The 23,377-nt window shown below is 44.2% G+C and overlaps 2 long non-coding RNA genes across 5 annotated transcripts in view; one reads left to right on the plus strand and one right to left on the minus strand.

The window, feature by feature from the left end:
• The window catches only part of LOC307226485, a 134,985-nt gene that overhangs the window by 7,103 nt on the left and 104,505 nt on the right, over positions 1-23,377 (plus strand). The window lies entirely within an intron of this gene.
• LOC307226572 lies at positions 1,441-22,545 on the minus strand. Of its 2 annotated transcripts, none has more exons than XR_013843501.1 (3): positions 21,444-22,545; positions 3,062-3,155; positions 1,441-2,885 (listed from the first exon to the last, which is right to left on the minus strand). It is a non-coding gene; the product is annotated as an uncharacterized lncRNA (long non-coding RNA). The 2 variants fall into 2 exon arrangements; XR_013843502.1 differs by lacking the exon at positions 21,444-22,545 and adding an exon at positions 4,798-5,285.

Here is a 23,377-nt window from a genome sequence, read left to right on the forward strand (position 1 = left end):
GAGAGGTGGGTGCAATCTCTTGAATTTTTATTTTATTTATTAAATTTGTATACCTCCCTTCATCCGAAAATCTCAGGGTGGTTCACAGCATGAAAATACAAAATGAAAACACGAAATACATAATGAGAACAAGAACAAACCAATCCGATAAGCCCCCACATGCTGCAAACACATTAAAAAAACATAGAATGTTAATCAGCCAAAGGCCTGGTTGAAGAGAAATGTTTTTGCCTGGTGCCTAAAAGTATATAATGAAGGTGCCAGCCGAACCTCCCTGGGGAGAGCATTGCATAAATGGGAAGCCACTACAGAAAAAAAACCATTTTCATGTTGTCACCCTCTGGACCTCTCATGGAGGAAGAACATGAAGAAGGGTTTCGGAAGATGATCTTAGGTAGATTCATATGGAGAAAGTTGATCCTGAGCTGTTTAAGGACTTACAGGTGAAGACTAGCACTCTGAATTGGGCCAGGAAACTAATTTGCAGCTAGTACTGTCAGGCCAGGATTGGTGTAATATACGCAAACTATCTTGCCCTGGTGAAAAACTTGGGCACCAAATTCTGCACCAGCTGAAGTTTCCGAAACGTCTTCAGGGGCAGAGGCAAAGTGCCTTAATTTAAATACTTTTAATTAAAAGGAAAGCTCATCAAAACCTAATGCCCTGTCTTGGCTTTGGCACATTATATTGTGAGCTACAGTGCCACTATTCTAACTTACATTGGTATAATACAAACATTTGTTAATCTTTCCTGGTCTGAGTCCCTCCCCACCCCTTGTCCAGTCATCCATTTGTTACTAGTATAAATCAGCCCAGGCAAGTCTGTCACTGAAAAATATTGTTTTCTGGTTTTGAAGCCAGGGCAGAGGACCACAGGCCTGGGAGCCATACGTGGCCCTCCAGACCTTGAGATACTCTGTAAGCCACATCTACCCCCGGCCTTGCTCCATGTCTTCCTTGTGTGGTTTTTGCCTGGTTGGAATGTGTCCTTGAACTGTGATAATGCCCCTTAATTGTGTGGATGGAGAGGTGTGGAATGGCTAGAAATGCAGCCCACTGTACAAAGGTGAAAGCCACATCTTTTTGTTTCCAGCCACAACCATCCCAGAAGGTGGCTCATGAAATATCCCTTGTGGTGGAAAATGTTCCCTGCCCCTGCTTGGAAATGTAAATCAAATGGCAATTGCTCATAGTGACTTTTCCTCACTCAGCCAGTATGTGTGAAAACAAGCTCCTTTCCAGATCCACAGATTGTGGCCAGAACTGTTCGAAGGGTATCAGAAGCTGGAGTGATGTGGCATTTCCAAATGTCTAAATGTACAATGTCATCATCAGGAAAGCTGCTTGTCTTGGAGATGGTTAGTTGCTCTAAATCAGTGTTTCCCAAACTTGGGTCTCCTGCTGTTTTTTGGACTACAATCCCATCATCCCTGGCTACTACTGCTAGCTAGGGATGGTGATAGGTGTTGTAGTCCAACAACAGTGGAAGACCCAAGTTTGGGAAACCCTGCTCTAAATGACTGACAGCACCAACCTATACATGTTTGCTCAGAATGAAGTTCCTATTGTGAAGTTGGTCCTGTTTAGTTTGTATAAAAAGGGTGGGGAAACCTCTGGTCTGGGATCCAAATGTGGCCCTCTAGTTGTCTCAATCTGACTTTTGGAACACTCCCCAGACTACACCACTCACTGGCCCTTCTTGGTTCTTTGAGTGTTTTTACTTGGCTGGAATGTGACTTTGACCTCTGAAGATGCCTCTTGTTCATCTACATGAAGGATAGAGAGGGGTGTGTGAGTGTGAAACCAGCCCGCTGTATGAGGGTAAGCATTAAATTCTTTGCCCTGCCCACTTTAGCAAGTGGGCCTCAGGCTTTGGCAAGTGGGCCTCAGGCTGAAAAAGATTCCCCCCACCCCTGGTGTACAGAATTTAACAAGATACTCCAGCAACCAATAAAAACAAACTGAATTGCAATCCTATGCCCATTTACTGGAAGCAAACGCTACTGAACTCAGGATGCACTTTTGAGTAAACACACACCGGGCTGTGGTGCATAAATTGCAGAGGCTGCTTTTCGTTTGTTTCGAGAAGTGCCAAATACAAGTAAAGATTATACCGTTCATAGATTTCTTTTTCAACAACAACAGGTATTTCAAAAGGTTATTTAGAATATCGCCTTGAAACATAGGACTCTTCGAAAACAAAACAAGAGGGGAGGGGAAAAGGAGCATATTCTCTTTTTTAACAGATGGAAGATCTAAACTGTCAAACTATTTGCTGTTTATCCCAAGTAAACGTGCTTAGGCTTCTCAGCTACATTCAGCCCCCTAAGTGACAGGTCACTTAGGTGACTAGGAAGAGGTAATCTTGTGCAACTTCCGCTTTTTGTTGGGATGCAAATGAATTCACCTCACTAGCTGATTAGGATTATGCCATTACCAGGGAAGTGTAAATAGATGACGAATTCCTGTCTGGGCTTGCATAGCCTCAGAACATCCTAATATCACTGAAGAATATAATCTTGGGACTAAGCTGGCACCAGTCTCCCAAGTTTAAATGCTGAATAAGTACAATACTGTACATACTATTTTCTTGAATTATTATTTCATGATACTGCAAGCATATTCAAAAGATGGATGCATTACGGGTAAAGGTGAGGTTAATTGCACTAAAGTAAGGAGGTTGTCATTGGCTACTGTGCTGCCATACCAATATCTGATTAATTCATCAATTCAGTCAGTGCAGTCCAGTTTGTAAGCATGTGGGAAACATGGAGTGCGGAAGCCTTAGGTTGTTCATTGCAGCTAAATCACAGTGTTTGAAGTCACTATCTTTCACCTCCGATCTTCCATTTTTAAGATGGATTAAGATGTGGCAGGGAGACATCCTAGGAAAAAAGAAATGGGATTAAAAATACATACAATAAACATATAATATAATAATAAACATTTAGTTCTCTTGATTTGAGGTGGTTCACTATTATTCCTATTCCTCAGATAGGGAAGTTGTCATTGAGAAAATACAACTTTCACAATGGCTGAAATGGGCCTTGAACACACTCACCTCATCTGGACCATATTGTCTGAATTGTGTTTTCCTTTGCAAATTGTAATTCCTTGAGAAAGTTGTCTGTCTTGGTTTTCTGCAGCTTCTTTTCCTAGTTGCATTGGAAAATATCCCATTAAAAAAAAAAGCTGTGCAAAAGGAGTGAACAACAGCGGTGATGGGAAGAGTAACATAAGCCATACTCTAGACTTGAATTTCTGTGCTGGATGAACTATTGTTACAGAACCATCTGCACAGGCTTCCTAATACAGTACTGCACTGAAGCACTCTGGAGGCTACTGCCTGATGTTTGATTTCCCAGCACTGAGAAATACTTTCAGCATTCATTTTGAAGCCTACATGTGTAAACTGTCCAGGACTAGAAGCATTTCCACTTTTAAAAATAAAGGAGACTAACATCCCTACTAAAAGCTCTGTCATATGGTGTACTTAGGGTTTTCAGGTACTTCGCTCCCAACTGTACATCAGATGGGGGCAAGGCATGCGGGGGGGGGGGCTGATGAAGTGGGTAGGAAGATTCACGTTGGAGAAGGTGATGCTCTGGGTGGACTGGTCCTAAGCTGTTTAAAGCTTTACAAGTAATAACTGTTAAGGACATCCAGAGGGGCAGCCATGTGAATCTGTCTAAGAGTCCTGTGGCCTTGGACATCTGCACTGAACATCTGAGACACTTTAAACAACCATGGCTTTCCGCAAAGAATCCTGGGAAGTATGGTTTGTTCAGGGTGCTCAGAATTGTTAAGAGACTCTTAAGTCCCCTCACAACACCACAATTTCCAGAGAACTCTGTAAACTGCAGCTCTCTCTTTGTTAGAAGAATGGGGGTCTTCTAGCAAGGAAGTCACCACATGATTATAATGTTTCCTCCCCCCCCCCCCCCGTTCCATACAAATACGAGATACAGTGTAAAGGAGCTGTTGCCTCTAGTTTTGCCGAATAAACAAATATGACTTCTTGAAGAAAGCAAAGCATGGATAATATGCTGAATGAACTTTTAGCAGATTTGACTAGCAACAACCCTCTCCCTTTTTCAAGGGCCTCTTTCCTGAGCAGGCATTTAACACTCGAGCCAAATTATATGACTGTTTTGTGATATGGATAAATCTGTGCTAAGGACACCAAACTGGTTTCCTTAATGCTTCAGCCAGAATTTTAATGCCCTGGCTGTCCAAAGGTGAAAGGCTAATGAGGAGAAAGGAATTCTTGGATGGGAACAGGACATTTGGGCCCAACAAACCTGCCCTTTTCATATTTATTACAACACACCTCTTTGCATTGTTAGTATATCCTCTGACCTTGTCTTCCTACATAAACACGTGTCACGACCTCCTTACATTCTTAGTAGTTTTTCTCAGGGAGCGCCTTAATGCATGTGAAGGTGCAAATCAATATTCCTTGCTGGATTTGTAGTTTATTTTTACATGTCTGCTTTTTGTGTGCTGCTTTCTAAGTCATTAGTATGATGCATGCTCTCTGCCTCCAACTTTCCCTAGTTCCTAGTCCTCGTAGGTAGAAAATCAGTGCTCCAGTTTTTGTCTCTTAGGAGCTCCTTGTTCAATCTTCTCCAGTGCTGGCCATGGCTGATGGGAAGTGCAGTCCAAAACAGCTAAAGGGCAACCAGGTTGACAAAGCCTGGCCTTGTTAGTGGAATGTAATCATTTCGTAGACCTGAGCTTCCAAATTCCCAGGTCTCTGCAATTCAAATATCTAATTGGGGAATGAATGACTATTACCTCTGGTGGAGAGCTGCTACCTCTGCCACCATCATGTCAGGGATTCTTGGTCCCTCATTCTCACTTGTCTACACCACAAGTACCTGTGTCTGTGTTTCTTCAGTCTTTGAGCTGCCACCAGTTCTCTCTCAGAATGCTTTTAAGCCACCTAGTAATGTGTTTGGATGTGAGACAGTTTTATTAAGGGGACTTCATATACAAAAGGGAAATCTGATACCTATCTGGGGTGGGGGGTGGGGGTCTTAAGATGCTAGTTGGCAGTTTCCACAGATTCCAGAGCCACCGCTTCTAACGCTAGCCTCTAAATGGCTTTAACCTCAAGCCAATCTCTGCAGTACTTCACCCCAGCCAATGTACTTCCATATCTCTCTCCAACCGACTCCCAATTGCCTACCCACTTCACTCTGTTGATCTCCAACTGTCTGTCCCTAACATTTAACTGTCAGCTAGGGTTGCCACCCCTCCTTAGGAAAACGGGAGCATCCCTTTTTGGGACTAAAGTATCTCCTGTCCCATTTGTACTTCAAATGGGACACTTTCCCATCCATATTTGAGTTCCTCCTCCTCAAAACTGTGCGGGCAGAGGGTGGGTTTGGCGGAGAGAGAGACAACGTTTGCGTTGGCCAGGCAGAGGGTGGGTCTGGTTCATTGGTTGGCATCGCCTGCTCCCCTCCCTCCAGCTCACTGGACTCAGTGTCCTTGCCACTACTGTAATATCCTCCCCACCTCCAGGAGCAGCCCCTCCCTTCCTTGACACTATCCGGCATGAGAGGGAGGCAGCCGGCTCAAAATGGCAGCTGCATTGCTGTTGGTGCAACTGATGAGGACATGGGGAGAAGGGGGAAAGAGCAGCCTCCTTACCCTCCCTCACCCCTCCTTTCTTCACACTCACTAGTGTTCCTCCTCAGCCGTTGCTGGTAGAGCATGGTGCGGACCCCTTCGCCACTTAGCCCCCTCGCCATCCCAACCCGACCTCTCTTCCCTCCTCCTCGCTCAATTGTTTCTTGCCACCAGCATGGGTGAGAGGTTGGAGCTGTGGCTCAAGTCGCCTGCAGGAGCTGGCCATCTACCGCTGGCCCCTGCACTGTCACCATAAATTAAATCCAACAAAGCATAATATTTAATGTGATTTAAAGTAAAAATGGGGAGAACCCTGTCTTTATCATCAAAGGGGAAAGGGTGGAGGTGGGGACAGGAGGTGTCCACACAGGGATGAGTTGAATGTCAGAACAATATGACAGCAAGAAGAGACATGGCTGCACATTGAGTGGGATTATTTTGCCCCAAAAAGTCTGGTTGTGGAGATCTCTGCAGACCATGAATTTGCCATTTGATTCAATGGGGGCTCCTGCTATTGATGCAGATGGAAAGGCCTGAAAAAGCTTTGTGTGCAGAATACTGCATGTTCTCAGCATCTACGGATAAAAACAATTAGGATTCTCTCCTGGATATCTTGCAGCCTTTAATGTATAACACAGTGGACTCAACAACAGTCTCTTACATAATTAAAAAGCTGAGGAATGTACTCCTTTGGGTGCCAACATACTAGCTATTTTTCTATTCCAAGAAGAGGCTGTAGTGGTGGTTTACAGCACATCCCAGGTGGAGACGCTGGGATGCACTGGATGTTCTACAGAAGTGCACAATAGGGTGTGCAAGTGGATTGTGCTTCCTCCGGCTGTGTTTCCCACATAATAATTTGAAGACAAATGCGGGGGTGAGGAGAGAGCACAACGTCTGTAAATAAAAAAGAGCTTATGCATTTTCCCCATATATGTTCTCTCAAAACACTGGTAAGATGAACTGTGCTCAGTCATGTTTCCTGTCCTCCTATTTATTTAGAACATCCACAGAACATTATTAAGGCTGCAGTCATATGCACACTTATGCTCCATTGGACATGGTAGGACTGACTTATTTCTGAAGAGACATGCATAGTCCTGCGCTGGGTGGTTCCAGTTCTGGGTTTTGCCGCTGGGGCATGCATCTCTTCAAAGAGGGACTCGTTTCCTTTGGAAAGACCCTTGAGATGTTTACACAAAAGACTACTTTCTCCACTTCCTTTCTTTACTGGCAGGTTGGCTCTGAAGTAGGCCCACTTGTAAATAGAGACCTTCGCATCTGTTTGCAGATTGAGGCCCTTCTTGCTGGTGGATCATCTCAAGTGGAGGCTCCAAGCTTCTTCAGAAGAAGCTTCTGGCCCAGTCACTTTCATCCTTAAACACGAGAAGGATACAAGTAACCCTGAGGCTGTTCTTGGTATGAGAACAGCAGCACAAAAGTCTGGAGCAGCACAAAAGTCTGCCAGGAAAGAGAGATGCTGTTCAGTTGGCCCACTAAAAGCTGCGCCTGGTGTGAATAAGAACATCATGTGTTTTGTACAATTATAATGGTGTATCTCTCTATGTAGTGTTACCCATTCTGTCTCTCCAAGATCTCAATAGTCCAAGCAGGTGTGCTGCAGAGAGGATAACATGATCATATGTGCTAGTTTATGTAGTCTGCATTTTAAACATGACCAGTCCCTTGTGGAAAACTTGCACAGGTAAAGATTTTTCCATGTGGCCTGCATCCTGTGTAGTAAGCCTTGGCAGCAGGAACTAAATTCTTTCAAAGAAGGAAATGCCAATTGTTTAGGGCCAATTTAAAATTCCTTTCATATTGTGTCAGCCAAGCACTTCTGTCTTGTCTGGGCCTCTTAGTCTTCTTTATTGGCTTGCATCTGCGTTGTCCTTGATAAATGCCTTTCGATGGCTTACTTTTGTCCCTGATTTCAATCTCTGTCCCTTCCTGTTTTGATCTCCCTACCCTCAGCAATGGAGGAAAAGGCCCTTTGTTTGACCAGGTCTGAGCCTCAGCCATGGACTGGTGCTTATTCCCAATGCTGATGCTTGCATTTTGACATAGATTTGGATCTCACATATTTATAATGGGCATTAAACTACAGATGCTGGGAGTCTGTAATTGCGATGCCCTCAGCAGCTCTTGGTATCTTACCTTGATATTCTAATCTCTGTCTTTTGCATAGATTAGAAAGGAGGCCCCTAACCTGACTGGCTGCAATATACCTACTAAGATAGGAAGATGGTTATCAGTTCATTAGGCTCTTGTTATCCATACCTGCCATTTAGGCTCTTATCAAATGCTGTTTGAGGAAAGTCTAATCATACCTATCAACCCACAACATTATCCACTGGAACAACTTTTACCTCCCTTCCGCACCCCAGGGGGGTGGGGTTGGGGAACAATGCAAAGCACTAGCCAGAGGATTTCATCTTGTAAATCCAGGTTGGCTGGCTGGAACCCAGGTTGCTCAAGAGTAGTCTGTTGCAAGGCCAGACCTGGATGGAGACTAGCAGAAAAAGAGCTACTCTTCACATGCTGCCATAAAACCTGACATTGCTCCAGTGTTGCTGCCTGATAAGCGAGTCGAAATGTTTAGCATCTGGGTGCCAATATGTTTCCTACACGGCAGCCTGCCTGACAAAAGTTAAACGGCAGCGCTGGGATTAAAGTAGGCAAAAGGTTTGTGGCAGAACTATTTAGTAGCCAAAATCTTATCCCTCTAATGGCAATATAAGAAGATGCTTACTCTGGGGCTCTGTGAGGTAAGCAGGACACAATTGTATACATCCTTTGCTTCTAAAAGGAATATAAAATCCCCTTGGTGTAGAATTAAAAACTGTTGGGGTTCTCTGGAAGACAGAAGCTGTGCTACAAGGCTTCACCCCCTAAGAAGCCTGTTGCAGTTCACTGAGAGAGTTCTGCAATGAAGGAGATAAATATTCCATGCTCAGATTTCTATGGTAATCATGGCATTCTAGACTACATGTGGCTTGAAATTCAGGGATGTAGTTGAACAGGGAGCACCCTAATAATTTCATACCCCCCATGACTATGTGAGCCCCAGTATCATATACATTAAGGTTAGGCTAAAACGCAGGATATACTGATTCAGAACCAGTGCACTCCTTTTTAGTGATTCTTGACAGCTTCAGGACTAAAAAACAAAATGCTCCAAAAGTGGTCCATTGCTAGAACGATTGCCTCTAGCTATCTAGATCTTAATTGGGCAGGAAGGAAACAGAGGAAAAACGTGGTGAAATAAGTAGCAACAGAGAGGTTAAACTCTAGCTATGAGCATTTCTGGGTATCCACGAAAGCAGTAGGATTAAGGGTAAACGGAATACAGCTAAGAAAATGGACTCAAGTAAAATGACCGTGTAGGGCAAAGCTTTTCAAATTGTTGCGACATGTTAGCGAGTAGGCTGCAGCGTGTAGGTGTGGTCTTTTCGCTCCTCCTGGGGCTGGAAAGGGGTTAGTTTAACCTCTGGTTAAACTGAATTACTGTTTCGCGAAATGGTGCAAGTGTAAAAAGTGTGTCACCAACATAAAAAAGATTGGAAAGCTTTGGTGTAAGGGGGGGGGGTAGGCAAAAGCTGCTCCTCACCTCAGACACTGGCGTCACAAAGGGTAGATTTGCCCCCCTCTCATTTGTGACTATAGTCTCTGGCCCCAGTGGTGTCTTCACATGCATGTGTTTCCCCATGCTAGAGACTGGTTTTCATTTAATCTTATTTTTCTTTGTGGGGGCAGGGTTAAGTGCTTCACTAGGGGATTATTGCTGTGAGGGCAAAACCTTCCTACTACCCTTGACATTGGGCAGCAACCAATTAATACAGTGGTACCTCGAGTTACAGACGCTTCAGGTTACATACGCTTCAGGTTACAGACTCCGCTAACCCAGAAATATTACCTCGGGTTAAGAACTTTGCTTCAGGATGAGAACAGAAATCATGCAGTGGTGGTGCAGCGGCAGCAGGAGGCCCCATTAGCTAAAGTAGTGCTTCAGGTTAAGAACAGTTTCAGGTTAAGAACGGACCTCCAGAACGAATTAAGTTCTTAACCCGAGGTACCACTGTACAGTACAGGGACTGAGAAGGGGCTCCTCTCTTTTGATGACAGCTTCAGGGTAATGGAGGAAGGGCAATATGTTTCCAATACTCCTTCCCCCAAAACAACAACAACACCACCCCAGGAATGAATTTGGAAAAAAGAGGCGGAGGCCATGAGAACCATTGGTTTCCTTCTCCATTCTGCCCTGAAGAACACAGCTGGTGTATGGGTAAAAGTTCCTTGCCTCCTCCCTAGGGTCTTGTGCCTGTGTAAAAGGGGGCAGGTTCATGTTTAGAGAAGCAGACCTGCTTCTGCTCTGTCTGAAGCAATGCCTTGATGGATTGGAGTAAGGGAATGTGGTTGAGCAAAGGCTTGGCACTCCTCATCTGTCACCCTCCCATTACTTTTGATGGTTTTTCTTTTCTTTTTTCCTTTTGCTAGTGTTAACTGACAGAAATATTTCCAGTTCATTGGAAAACTTAAGATTCTAGAAATTTTGCTTAAAAACCCTCAGCAAGCTGTGTTTGAAAGGAGAATTTCTATTTCCAAATGCACACTCACCCAAACAGTGTTGTCCATTCGGATTTCTTGCCAAACAACACACGCTGTACCTTGAGGTTTTTGTTTCGTTTTTCTTTTAAAATGCATAGAACACTGTCTAAAGCAAACATATGCAGGATCATATTTCTTGACATTCTTCTTGTGTGCATAAACACGGGCTCTATGCTGGCTTTCGATTGTGCTTCCACTAGTCGAAAATGACATGTACAGATGCTAGGTTGGCATAAGGCTCGAAACCAAACTGGTAGAGTTCGGGAATGCTGAGCCAGACCAAAATATGAGGTCGAGGAAGCTGCTCTTATAATAATAGTGGTTATCTGTTTAATGTGTGATCTGGTGGCGACTGGATGTTGACCATAAGCAATTATGCATGCTCTAAAAACTGGCTGCAGAAAAAACCAGAGTTTCTGTAGGCCAGGAAGACAACTCAGACTGTGAGAAAGGGCAGCTCTATTTCCTCTTAAACTAATTGTTCCTTTGATTTGATTTCACCAGTTTTAAAAAGGCACAATTTCACTGCCATCAGGAATGCTGCTGAATTTAAGAACACCTTCTTAGATTGCTGAATCTAAGAGTGCAAAGCATTTGGATTAGATTGGTTCTTGAGGGAATTGATGCAAACAGTAATGCTCCTGCAGAGGTCCCACTGACTTCAGTGGGGCATATGCAGGAGAACTTCCTGATGGCGGATTGTGCATTAGCATTTTTTTAGTTGAGGGAAACTTAGGAGGGGATGTAGGTTGAGGACTGCAACCTCAAGTAATAGCTCACCTATGTGAATGAGACTTGAAAGCTACAATGCAGGGGGAATATTCATAATGACTCACATCTCCTGAAACCCAGCATTTTTCAATTGTGGAATATATGTTCACACATTCAGCTGCCAGTCATCAAGTGTAACAAAATTAAGTGATGTATGTATGAACCTTCTCTTTGTTTGCCAGTGAGGAGTGTGGGTGCTTGAACACCTAACATTTTTAAAAATAACAATAATATCGAGTTCATTTTTTGATTCATAAAGCCATGCTAACGTTGCAACTTAGAGACACATTTCATCCTGAGTTATTTTAAAATTTATTTTTAAGTTACCTCTGACCATAATCCAGCTAAAGTTCAGGCCCCTTCAAGCCTAGCATGGAACTTTTTAGTCAGAGTAAAATGTGATTAAATTTGCTGGATTGTGGTCTATTTGTTATTGCAGTCTGCATGTATGAAGTCTGTTGGTTAAATAAATTGCAAAAACGTTATACTTCAATTTCAAGGTCTAGAAACAAGTGATCTAGAAGCTACAGTTTTCTTATTATCTTAATACATGAAGGATTGCAGCAAAGAACTGACTTGTTTTGCCTCTTTGAAAAACCATGAGAACTGTTCACGGTTTGTTTTGCACACGAGCAGAGTAGGGATTTGGATGTGGTTACTTACACATTATCTTATGTATATAAGGCAGGAAGGGCTGATCGAGAGGAGCACCACTGCAGACTTGATCTCCCAGCAACGGTGTCCCTACCACATATCTGAATGGTGAGAGTGCAGGATAGATGGTGGAGAGATCAGGGCAGTTTATGGGCACCAGAATGGCACTGCCAGTTGCCTGAACTGCCCCAACCTCGCTGTTGCCCTGCTCAGCTCCTCCTCTTGTCCTGGTAGGCAACAGTGATGTCACTGCAGGGGTGCACTTTGGTCTTTCAAATTTCAGTGGTGCCCTGTATGAGGCCAAAATTCAGCACCCCCCACTTTTGCCTTCCATTCTGCATGCGTTCTATATCATAGTTATGGTGCCATGTGGCACGCCCCCCTCAACTCAGCACCCAGTATGGGGAGACTGGTTCTGCTGCCCTAAATTTGCTTTGGTCATGGCTAGGATGCCAAGTTCACAGTCCACTCTTTTGGCTGCTCCTGATATTTGGTGAAACTGCACCACACACACACACACACAAAATCAAGACATCCGCTATTCTAAATAAATAGGTTGGCCTTATAAAGAAACTGAGTTTGAAACATTCCTTTCGGAACAAATAGGAAATTAAAGCAAAGTTACTTAGAGTGTGGGTAATGGATATTCCTAACCCTCTGGAAAATGGATATTCCCTAACGATCCTTATTCAAAATCATTAAGGATTTGAAAAACATAATTAATGGCTTTAAAGAAGGATAGTTAGGAGATACCCGTTTTCCAGAGGGCTAGAAACTTATAAAGAAAAAACATCCACACCTACAGTAACTTTGCTAGAATTTGTTTGTTTGTTCTTGAATGATTTACCCTCACAATCTCGTCTTGAAATTAACAGTTTCATATATATATATTTTTAATAGAAAAGTACTTAAAATAATTGTGTTCAACCAGTAGTGCACAATTTCGAACCCTCCAAGCTGAGCACAGCCAAATAGGGCAGCTTATTGAGGTCTTGCTGCTGTGACTGCAAAAGTGGAGATGTATGTGTCACCTGGCAGATCCCAATAAATGGCTGGTGGGAAGCATAAATGAAACTGGCAGATATATAGACATGTTAGCTTTTCTCATAACAGCATTGTGACATATGTCCTAATAGGTGAACAGTGAAGCACAAGTCGGAGGTGCCCTTGAAGATGAAGGACTGGTGCAGATCTCTTTAAGACTGGACTAGGAAACCTCCAGCTCATGGCTCAACTCTGGCCCCATCGGCGGGCCGGATTTAGAAGGCGATTGGGCTGGATCTGGCCCCCGGGCCTTAGTTTGCCTACCCATACATTAGGTGTAGGACAGATATGGATGTAGCTTCAAAGGGACCTCAAAGTGAGCTCTTGATTGTTCCTTTGCTGAAGCAAGAGGTGCTCCCACATCGCAAAAAAGTTTGCACTGAAACTCCCACTAAAATGTATTACTGTAAACTGCCCTGTGTTCCTCTGATGAAGGTTAGTATATGAATGTAAGAAATAACAATAAAATATTAAATAATAATTTAAATGTGGTAAACTGCAGTTGGGGACCCCAGACCACAGAGCAGGCAGGGTTGGTGAATCAGTGGCCCCTCAAGTGTTACTGGACTATAAACTCCATCATCCCTGATCATTGGCATGTTGTCTGATGGGAGTAAGAGGGACAACATGGAGCTCTCTTAGAATCATAGAGTTGGAAAGGACCCTGAGAGTCATCTAAGTCCAATGTAGGAATCTTTTGCCCAACGTGGGGCTCGACCCCGTGATCTTGAGATTGAGAGTTGGTCCTCCAGCCCTGCCCTAAGGCAAGCTCAGGCCATATCTGGGCCTTAATTTTTTCTAGCAGAATGGAAGGTTGAGCGCTGGTTCAGCTTTGCCTCTGGCCTGCCACAGTTTTGCCTCTAGAGAGGCACAATTGCTGCAGGTGAGGATGACAAGCAAGCCTCAGACAGATTTATCTCCGTCCTCCCAGTCTAAAGATGGGTCTCGGTGGTTGTTATAGCCATCATCATATATTATTTCAGAGGTTTGGGCTAGATGGTCTTCATAGTCCCAATTCTACGGTTCTGTTCTGTTAATGATGCAGTTACTGTGATCCTCTCAGTTTCATCCTATTAAACACAGAGGAGTGACATGCGTCTTAGATAATGTCCGCATTAAGTCCCTAATTTTAACCTGAGGGGCAGAATTTTACTTTTAAAAATGCCCCCCCCATGGACTTGGTAGGGGCAGAGAGATTCTCCCGGATCAATTTATAATAAAATGCCGATATTCTATTTCTTTTTGAATGGCAGCATTTTAGCGCAATGTGAAAAGCGCACTTCATTCACTCCCTTGGCTGTTTATGTATTTATGCCAAATCGGTGGTAGCATCGCACATAAGGATCTATCATATTAGAGAAGGAGAAAATGACTATTATAATACTTTCTGCTCTCGGTTTCCTCTACAGTAATGCCCTTACACCTTTTCCTTTTTCAGGCTTTCTGTAGCATCCTAAACAGAAAGATATTGAAGGGAGCTGTTGCTGCTTTGATCCTTATGCTTGTTGTCAAAGCGCTTGGGAATGAAGAGACTGTTGGCTACAATTGACTGTGACAATTAGGAGATGATCAGAGCCCTAGAGTGGAGCACTTAAAGGGTAATTTACATGTCAGTTTGTCGAATAATAAAAAAAAGATATTCAGCTAAGATTCCCCCCCTCCTCTCCCCCACTCAGTGCCTTGTAAACTGCAATTTGTGCTCTGGTAAAGGGGGGAGGAAAAAAAAAAAACCCTGGCAGAGGAGTTAGGATAGCCATTTCCATTTGAAAAGAGGCAATCATAAGGCCACTGCTGAGCCTATTGTCCACTAAAAATGCTGATTTGCAGTCAGGGAGTGAAAGAGTGGAACCATCACTACAGAGAACCTCGTACAAGGTAACCCCCTCCCTTATTCTGGTGCCTTTTAAAATGTTGTTTAAAGGGGTTTGCTGCGCCTTAAACCCCACATTTACTAGCATTATAACTGGGTAACTGGGCCTGAATGGCCTTTATCATATAACAGCAACGGCAAAAATAGTAACAACAGCAATGTCAGCATTTGAAGGGAGGGAAGTGGAAAAGAGCAAGATTATCAACCAGGCAGGTTGAGATCCTGGCTGCAGCTGCTTTCTCTTCCATCTGATCCTCCCTGCCCTTCTCCTGCCTTTTGTATGATGCCACCACAATGCCATTCTTGATGCTATGGCCATCTAAACCCAGGTGACTTAAGTTGTCCTGTTTTCAACATGCGCTCCCAGTTGGTCTACAAGCCTTTCCTTATATCCAGAAACTCCTGGTCTGCAGCTAATCTGGTGATGGAGGCCAGGCCCCCTTTGCTGCTCTGCTTGAGAGTCTGCTATTCCCCAAGTGGTGTTGTGATCACTTCAACAGGACATGTCTGCTGTAAAGGTAAAGGACCCCTGGACAGTTAAGTCCAATCAAAGGTGACTATGGGGTTGTGGCGCTCATCTCACTTCAGGTCGAGGTAGCTGGTGTTTGTCTGCAGACAGCTTTCCGGGTCATGTGGCCAGCATGACTAAACTGCTTCTGGCGCAACGGGACACTGTGATGAGTGCCAGAGTGCATGGAAACACTGTTTACCTTCATGCCACAGTGGTACCTATTTATCTACTCCCACTGGTTTGCTTTTGAACTGCTAGGTTGGCAGGAACTGGGACAGAGCAATGGGAGCGTATCCTGTTGCATGGATTGGAACTGCCAGCCTTCTGATCAGCAAGCCCAAGAGGCTCAGTGGTTTAGAGCACAGTGCTACCCGCTCCCACTGTACCCGTACTTACCGACTGCAACACATGCTGCCTGCCCTAGCAGCTTGAGAGAGGCTGAGGTGGAGAGTTTTTGGTGGGGTCTTCCAGTTTGTCTTGCTTTGCCTTGAAACCTAGCAGTCAACGTCTATTTTTAAAATTTCTTTTATTTGCTTTTTTAAAAAAAGCTTTTGGAAAGAAATAGCCTGAACCTCTGAAGTTGCCTCATGCTGTTTCAGTTTAAGTCAGTTTTGTCCACAAGAACTGGTTGGGGTTTCTGACCAAAGCCTTTCCCCGCAGATGCTGGAAATTGAATCTGGGAAGACATTGCAAACTCCTCCCTTCTCCACCTGATTTTGAAGGGCTTCTTTCAGGGGCCCTCATGACCCAGTTTTTCAAATGGGGGGTGGGGATGCTGCACTCACACATGCTGAGGGACAAAATACTGGTAAATACAGATCAGGGTCCTTGGTACATGCAGGGACATTGTTTTGTTTGCAGTGATCTACCCCTCCCTGTACATGGATTGGATACTGCTTCAATGGTGCACTGGGACTGCAGCGAAAGTAAATAGCATGTCAGAATGGAGAGTTAGGCTAAAGGGAAACAAGCAAACGGGGGTGGGGGTGGGGGTGGGGGCGGGAGCGGGGAGAGAGAGGCATTACATATGTGGCATGTGTTCTCCAAGCACTATCCCTCTTCAGATCCTTTACTTGGCAAAGCAGAACGACACCTTGCAATGTAAAGAGCCATAGGGTTGTTGTTGTTGTTGGGGGGCAGCGGAGAAATAATTTGCTGTGGAGAATGCCCCCTTACAGTTTAAAGGAGTGGGGGTGGGGTGGGGTGGGGTGGGGTGGGGGAGAAGAGAACAATCAGCCCCAGCTGCACATCCTCCAGGCCCAATTCGTTGCTCCCCATAGGAAATCCCTCGCACGCCATCTGCTCAAGCGAAGGCACTTGAGCATAGAAGACTACTGTGGCTTCCCCAAAGCCTTCTCCATGAAGGCAGGTTTCCCAACCCCAGAGAGAAGATCTGTAGTCAAAGACATAGAGTCTGCTGGAACAGGGATGGGAAGAAGCCCATTTGAACCCATGTTCAAATATCACCCAAGTGCTGTAGCGTGTTGTTTACAACAGGATATGCACCTAAATATGACTCCCAGTGCCCAATCTAGGGTGGGTGCCCTCCTAACGCAACCTGGGGCAGGCCCTTGTCCTCATGCTGCCCGCACAATCCAGAAATTGGCAGGAAGCCAAAACGGGGCGTGGGGTGATAGAATTGTAGAGTTGGGAGGAACCCCAAGGGTCATCTAGTCCAACCCCTTGCAATGCAGGATCTTTTGCCCAACATGGGGCTCGAACTCACAACTCTGAAATTAAGAGTCTCATGCTCTTACCGGCTGAGTGGCATGTGGGAAGGTGAGGTGAGCAAACATCTCTACGGAGAGATTTCCGCAGTCTGGGGTAGGAGGGAGTCTCTTGCTGCTACCAAACACAACTCAGAAATGGATGTATTGCCCGTTCCAGAAGATCTTAACAATCAGGTCGGTTCAGGTAGTAGCAAACAGTCCTTCAGGCACCTTGTCCCACGGTTGTTTAGAACTTTAAAAATACACATCATGAATATTTTGCTGCCCATTGTAGTGTATACAATATGTTACTTTCAGATTTCTCTCCTTCACCGCCCCTCCTGTGTTTTAACTTTCTGAATGCCAATGTGTGCCCCCCCACACTTCTCTGATGTGTCCTGCCAGTAAGAAAAAGAAAAGGATGCATAAAGAATCAGCAGGCACATTAAGAACAAACAATATAATGAAGCAGGGAGCATGGGATAGCTTTTGGCTTAACCAGTATCTGCAGAATCAAGGCAGAGCAAATGTGTATCAAAAATCAGCCACAGTAGGAGGTATCCGTCTCCCAGGTAATGGCTAAATGACAAGCAGATGAGCCGCCATCATATTGATTTAAGCATTTTGTTCCAGCCAGTCACAATTAACTTTGATTTGTTTTTACTTTCCTCTTACAGGTTTGCATTTAAAGCACTCTGAGAGCACTAATTGTATAAAATTTTACTCACTGCACATTCTCTTTCTGAAGAGGCAATGAATGAATGAAGAAGAATTTATTTGAGATTCTAAAGCAGGGGATTCTCAGAGCACTTTTCACTCTGCGTGAAATTGGTATGGAAGGTGAGCGGCAAGGTAGACTGAAATACCTTGGGGAAAGAGGAGAAAAAGGCTAGAGTATCTAAGAGCCGTCTGTCTTCAGGATAAGCACATTGGTCCTTGATCCTGATATCGTTAGCCATATGCTTAAAGCTGCATTGAAATGAGTGGAACTTATATTATTATTATCATCCTTAATCAATTATATAGCACCTAACACTTTCTAAGTACTATAAGACAGCCCTGTCCCTATTACAATCTAATTGAAAGGAAATGATTTTTTAAAAAAGCATTATTTTTAAAGCAGGAATAGTTCTCTTTTAGTGGAACCAGCCCATGAAAAATCACTGCCTCTGTTCTGCAGTGGTGCACAGGGGCAATTACCCCCAGACACAACATTGTTAAGGGGCACAACATTTCAACACCCAGTGCTGCCTCAATACAGCAGCGCTCTTCTGCCACCGGGCTCTGTTGAAAATAGTTTCTCCCTGAGAACCAGGAAGTAACTTATCTAGACAACGGAACAACTCTTTTTCTCTCTGTGACTGTGATCTCCTTGGTGCCATGGAAGCCGTTAGGCAGTTGAATGCACCCTCCCTTCATTTCCCTCCCACCCAACCCCCCTCCGTGCAGCCCCGGGTGCTGGCAACCCACGCTATGCCACTGGTGTTCAGTCCTTAATGTGAATTGATAATAGGGGGGTTTAGGGTCTACACACACTAGCCCCAGCTAATTAGTACCAGGATCTACAAAAGCAGTTACCAGGTGGCTGCCACAGAGCTCTTTCTGGTGACCAAGACACCAGGATATCTCTCAGAAAGTGAGAGATATTCTCTTCCCGCAATGTCTTTGTACATGGAGAGATTTAGGAGGGGAAGAGGTAGCTCACTTTATGATGGATTACAGATAGGTAGCCGTGTTGGTCTGCCATAGTCAAAACAAAATAAAAAGATTCCTTCCAGTAGCACCTTAAAGACCAACTAAGTTAGTTCTTGGTATGAGCTTTCGTGTGCATGCACACTTCTTCAGATACACATTTATGATGATACATATTTATGATGTATCATACAGATACATATTTATGATGGATGGAAGAGGAACTCCATGCCTCTCTTGAGGTCTCTGACACACATTAAAGAACTTGTGGAAGGCATGAGCCTAACTTCACATCCAGCCTCAGAAACTCTCAAGAGCACTAAGAATATATCTTGTCGCTACTGAGTATTTCCAAATCCTGGTGTGGTACACAAACTGACTCAGTCCTTGAATCCCTATGCCAGCTGACTTGCAGAAGGAACTGGGCCAGTGGCAACCACAAATAATGCACATCAGTGTCAGTCAAAAGTTGTGGTCCCCCTGAACTTGTCCCATGGAACTTCGGCATGACTCACATTCTCTGGGATGTAGCAATTCTTTAGGAAATTCATACCAAATGTGTTTGCTTTAGGAATCTTCACATACATTTGCTCCAGTAACTTAACTTTTCAGAAATAGCCGTAGGCAAAAATTACTGTCTATGGCAGTGTGAGTTTTCAGGTGACAGCCAGTTTAGGGTGGATGGAGAAGGCAGTGAGTTTAACGCATGATGTATGGGGGTAACCAGCGAAGTCTCTCCCCCTCCCCCCAGTGTTTCCTTTGCAGGGACCAGCAAGGGTTTTTTTGTTTGTTTTTTTGTAGGGGATTGGTACGCATAACTACTCATTTTTAATATTGTATTGTAAAATTGCTATAACCTGCCCTGGAATATTAATGGTAAGAGAAATAAATAAGTAAAGAACACAGCAAGTGATAATTGGAGTGCCAAAACCACCACCTTAATGGCTGAAGTACTGGACGCAAATCAAACCTATAACTTAAACGTTTGGGAGAGTATCACAGTATGAGTACTAAATAACTGCAGCAACACTAATTATGAGGACAGTACATATGTTTTGCAGTGCTGAAAGCGTACGCCTTAGTCAATTTCTTCCCCAGCGATAGCTTTGTACCAACGTTTTTGTGTCTATATAAGTAACAGGGAATGATAAGTTAGAACAGCGGAGAAATATATAAAATATAGTAGGGGAGTGGGGAACATTGGTGCTGGTTTGCTTGGTGAATAAATCTCATCTTTTGATTACTGTAATCCCAACCCATTTTTTAAAAGTCAGGTATGTTCAACCAATTTCCAATATTTTCCAGTTGTGAAAGCTGGGGATTTGATACTCTAAAAAGAAAATAAAACAATGAGATTCCACTGCCCAACAATGTAAACTGAGCCTGCAAGAGACAGCATGGTTGTATTCCTTGATGTGATAACATCCACGTGGATTCCCAAATTTTCTGGCTACAACTTAAAATATAGAGCAGCAAGGTTGTACAGAAGGTGTTGGAAATGGACTCCACAGATTCACAAGATACAGTCTCTTCTGTGTACTTGTTCCGTCTCCCACTGGTTCTTTCCTACTGTTGACATTAACACCCCTTCCTCCATTTATTCCTTTCTATAATGAATTCCCTTTTATAATCTAGGGCCTCCTAGATCCACTTTTATAATACCTCCATCCCCAGTGTTTCCTTTTTGGTGACCGGCAAGAATAGTCTCATTGCATTTATTAATGTTCCATTTAATGTGTCTCTCAGGGCCGTCTTAAACATATCCAGTGCCGTGGTGCAAAGATCCCTCTGGCGCTCTGCCCCCCCCCACTGTTTCCCAGAGTTGTTGACCTTTTCCCAAGCCTCTGCGGGGATCGCTCTCCTCCCGCGGAGGCTTGGGAAGGAACCTGCATGCCCGCCAGCCATATGGTTGGTGGGGCACAGCTTCTATCCTAAGCCTCTGCAGGGATCACTCGCCCCGCGTGGAGGCTTGGGAGGCAAGCTGCACGCCCACCAGCCATATGGTTGATGGGGTGCAGCTGGCGGGCGTGCAATGAAAGGGAAGGCTGCCGGCAAAGCCGCACAGCTCCCCCACTCGCTAGGGCGCCCCTGAGAGGCCGGCGCCCTGGTGCAACGCACCACTAAGCCCGATGGGAAAGATGGCTTTGGTGTCTCTATTTTCCTCCTCCCCCCACTCCACCTTGCTATACAGATTCCTTCCTAAATTGAAGATGGCATTTCAATAGAGAAAAGCCTGGACCTCAGTAGTGAGGTTGGGAGATGTTTGATTTAAACAGATTACGAAGCAGCTCTAAGCTGCTTAAGACTTAGGAAGCAGGGGAGAGAGAAACTTAGCAGAAAGTCTAACATCCCATTCTCCATCATCCACAATTTCTCCTTAAAATTGAATCTGAAGCAAAACTTCAGAAACTCCTCCAATCCTCTAACCAGTTTCCAGCTGGGACTGGCAGCAGAAGAACCTCGATTGGAAATGGCAGAGCCCTGTGAGGAAAGTCTGTTCTTGTTAGACTTCCAACAGGGACTAGAAGTTGGAGAACTAAACATCTTAGCACACAACCTGTTCTTGTGAGATTTCCACCCTGATAAAGCAGGCTTGGATCCAACTCCTCATATACTGTAAGAGAGGTAGCGGGGGCTGCAATTCTATTCAGGTCTGTGGAGCTGGAGATATTTACAGTAGACTTTCCGTTTTAAAAGTTTTAGGCAAATCATAGCATTTCGACTGGAATGGGGAATTAAAAAAGGCATTTTTAACCATTTTGCTCCTGCGTATCCCTTACCAAGCCTCATGGTTATCCTCACCTGAAGCGCTGTAGCACGTATGGCACAAAACGACCCATTTTGATTTCACAGAAGGGGCGAATGAAGATCTCCACCAGGAATTCTGATGGTGAAATGGGAACATGCTACACCACCCTGCTGCCACAGCTGCCGCAGCCGCCCTTACCTGGGTGGCAAAGATGCAGTGGATTCCAGCAAAATCTCATCGGAATCTCACGAGGTCTCACTGGAAACTAGCACTGCTGGTGGCATAGGCAGCAGGGTGCACATGGGGTTTTACCACTCCGAGGCGGTTGCTTTACCTCACCTCATGCATGGGTTGGCCCTGATTGTAGCACCAGGGGATTCTCTTTTGGACTGGGACCATGCAGGCACTGCCAAACCTATTCTGAAAATGATGTTTCCATTTTTTGTGTGTGGGATAGGAAGCATGATGCCATTATTTCTACCCTGTTCCAGCTTGCCCTGCCAAAAGTGATGTGCTGTCACTGAGTTAATTATGTATGTATTTATCTTGTTTATTCCCACAACAGTGTTGCTGTCTTCCATTTGTAGGGAAGCAGAACTGGGTTTTAGAGACAGCGTATTCTTTCGAGAAAAGCATTCCCTATACTTTCCAGCTTGAAACGCAACTTGTCAATCCATTGGACCATAAGGATGCACCACTCTAGAGACAAAGGTGCGTTCAAGCACACACTGCACCCCTGATCCCACTGAAATGTCTCCAAGGATTGCTGGTGAACTCATAGCTCAGCTGGCACCACGTGGAGCCATTTGTATTTCACCCATCACAATTGTGCAAATCGCCATGGTCAGGTATACAGTTCATACCCAGAGGCCCCAATTCATACAAACAGCACCTGTACTCAGTCCCAGCTGACTTATAGGGCTGCCAAATGTGAGAAGTGGGCCAAAGAGTTCTGTGGTATCTTAAAGGATAGCTAGTTTGTAATGGTGTAAAGTTTTCATATGCAGGAGCCTACATCATTAGAGAAGGTGGGAGGTGTGGATTGAGGCATAATGGAGGGAAAACAGGCTTAGGAAGGTTTATTGTGTGTTCTGCAGAATGCGTCTTAAAGCAAATGCTTGGGCTTTGTTGCACAGATCTAATAGCAGGCTTACACCAGATGAAATCTGGCCCCTTATAGCTCTTTTGTAGCTAATTATTAATTTGTTCAGTGCTGTAAGTGAAAAGAAAAATATGTTCTTAATTAAGGAGCCTGGGAAAATGTAACATGTTTTAGTTGCATTTGTCATTTAGCTGACAAACAAACAAACAACAATTAAACTTTACACTTAGTCATCTGTGAACTATGCATATGAGAAACTTAATTCAGGATTTAATTTTTTTTGCCATATTAAAAAAAAACTATCGCAGGAGATTATTTTTTGTTTATTAATGAATTCTTATTCTAAAATGAGATACGATGCTATTGGAGAAGTTATGGCCCATATTGTTAAAAGATGTGTTAATTGCACAAATGCCCATATGCTAAGTCACTTCAAAGGTACAAAAATTGGCCTCAGTTTTTTGTTTCAACAGTCCCCAGCATGGAAAGATTACGTCCTTTGGCTTGGAAGCAACCCACCACAATGTGACTGCCAAAGCCCTCCAATGAAGTAGAGTCACCATTATTCTAGCACTGAGTGAGCTATGCTCAATTTATGCTCCACACATGTTAGTGTGCATGAAAGAGAGGATTAGTCTAGTAAAGTCCAACCTTTTGTCAAGAGTGCCACTAGTCAAATCTCAAATATAACAAAGTGTGCACTATAGTACATGCAGATTTCCTTTCAATGTTTTGCTTCTGCTCTATTGAGAAGACTGCAGTGTGGTGCTATTAGACCTTCTGGGTCCTGCATAGGGGATGCCACAAATTCTCTTTTCATCTGCAACTTGTGGTTTGTTGTTGTTGTTTAGTCGTTTAGTCGTGTCCGACTCTTCATGACCCCATGGACCAGAGCACGCCAGGCACTCCTGTCTTCCACTGCCTCCCGCAGTTTGGTCATACTCATGTTGGTTTGCCACCCATGATCTAGCACTATGTTCATTTAGTATCTGTGAACATGGCATGTTTGGTCTGGCACAGATTTGGTTGA

The sequence above is a fragment of the Podarcis cretensis genome, assembly GCF_951804945.1.
Source record: "Podarcis cretensis genome assembly, chromosome: 1".
Classification (NCBI taxonomy): domain Eukaryota; kingdom Metazoa; phylum Chordata; class Lepidosauria; order Squamata; family Lacertidae; genus Podarcis; species Podarcis cretensis.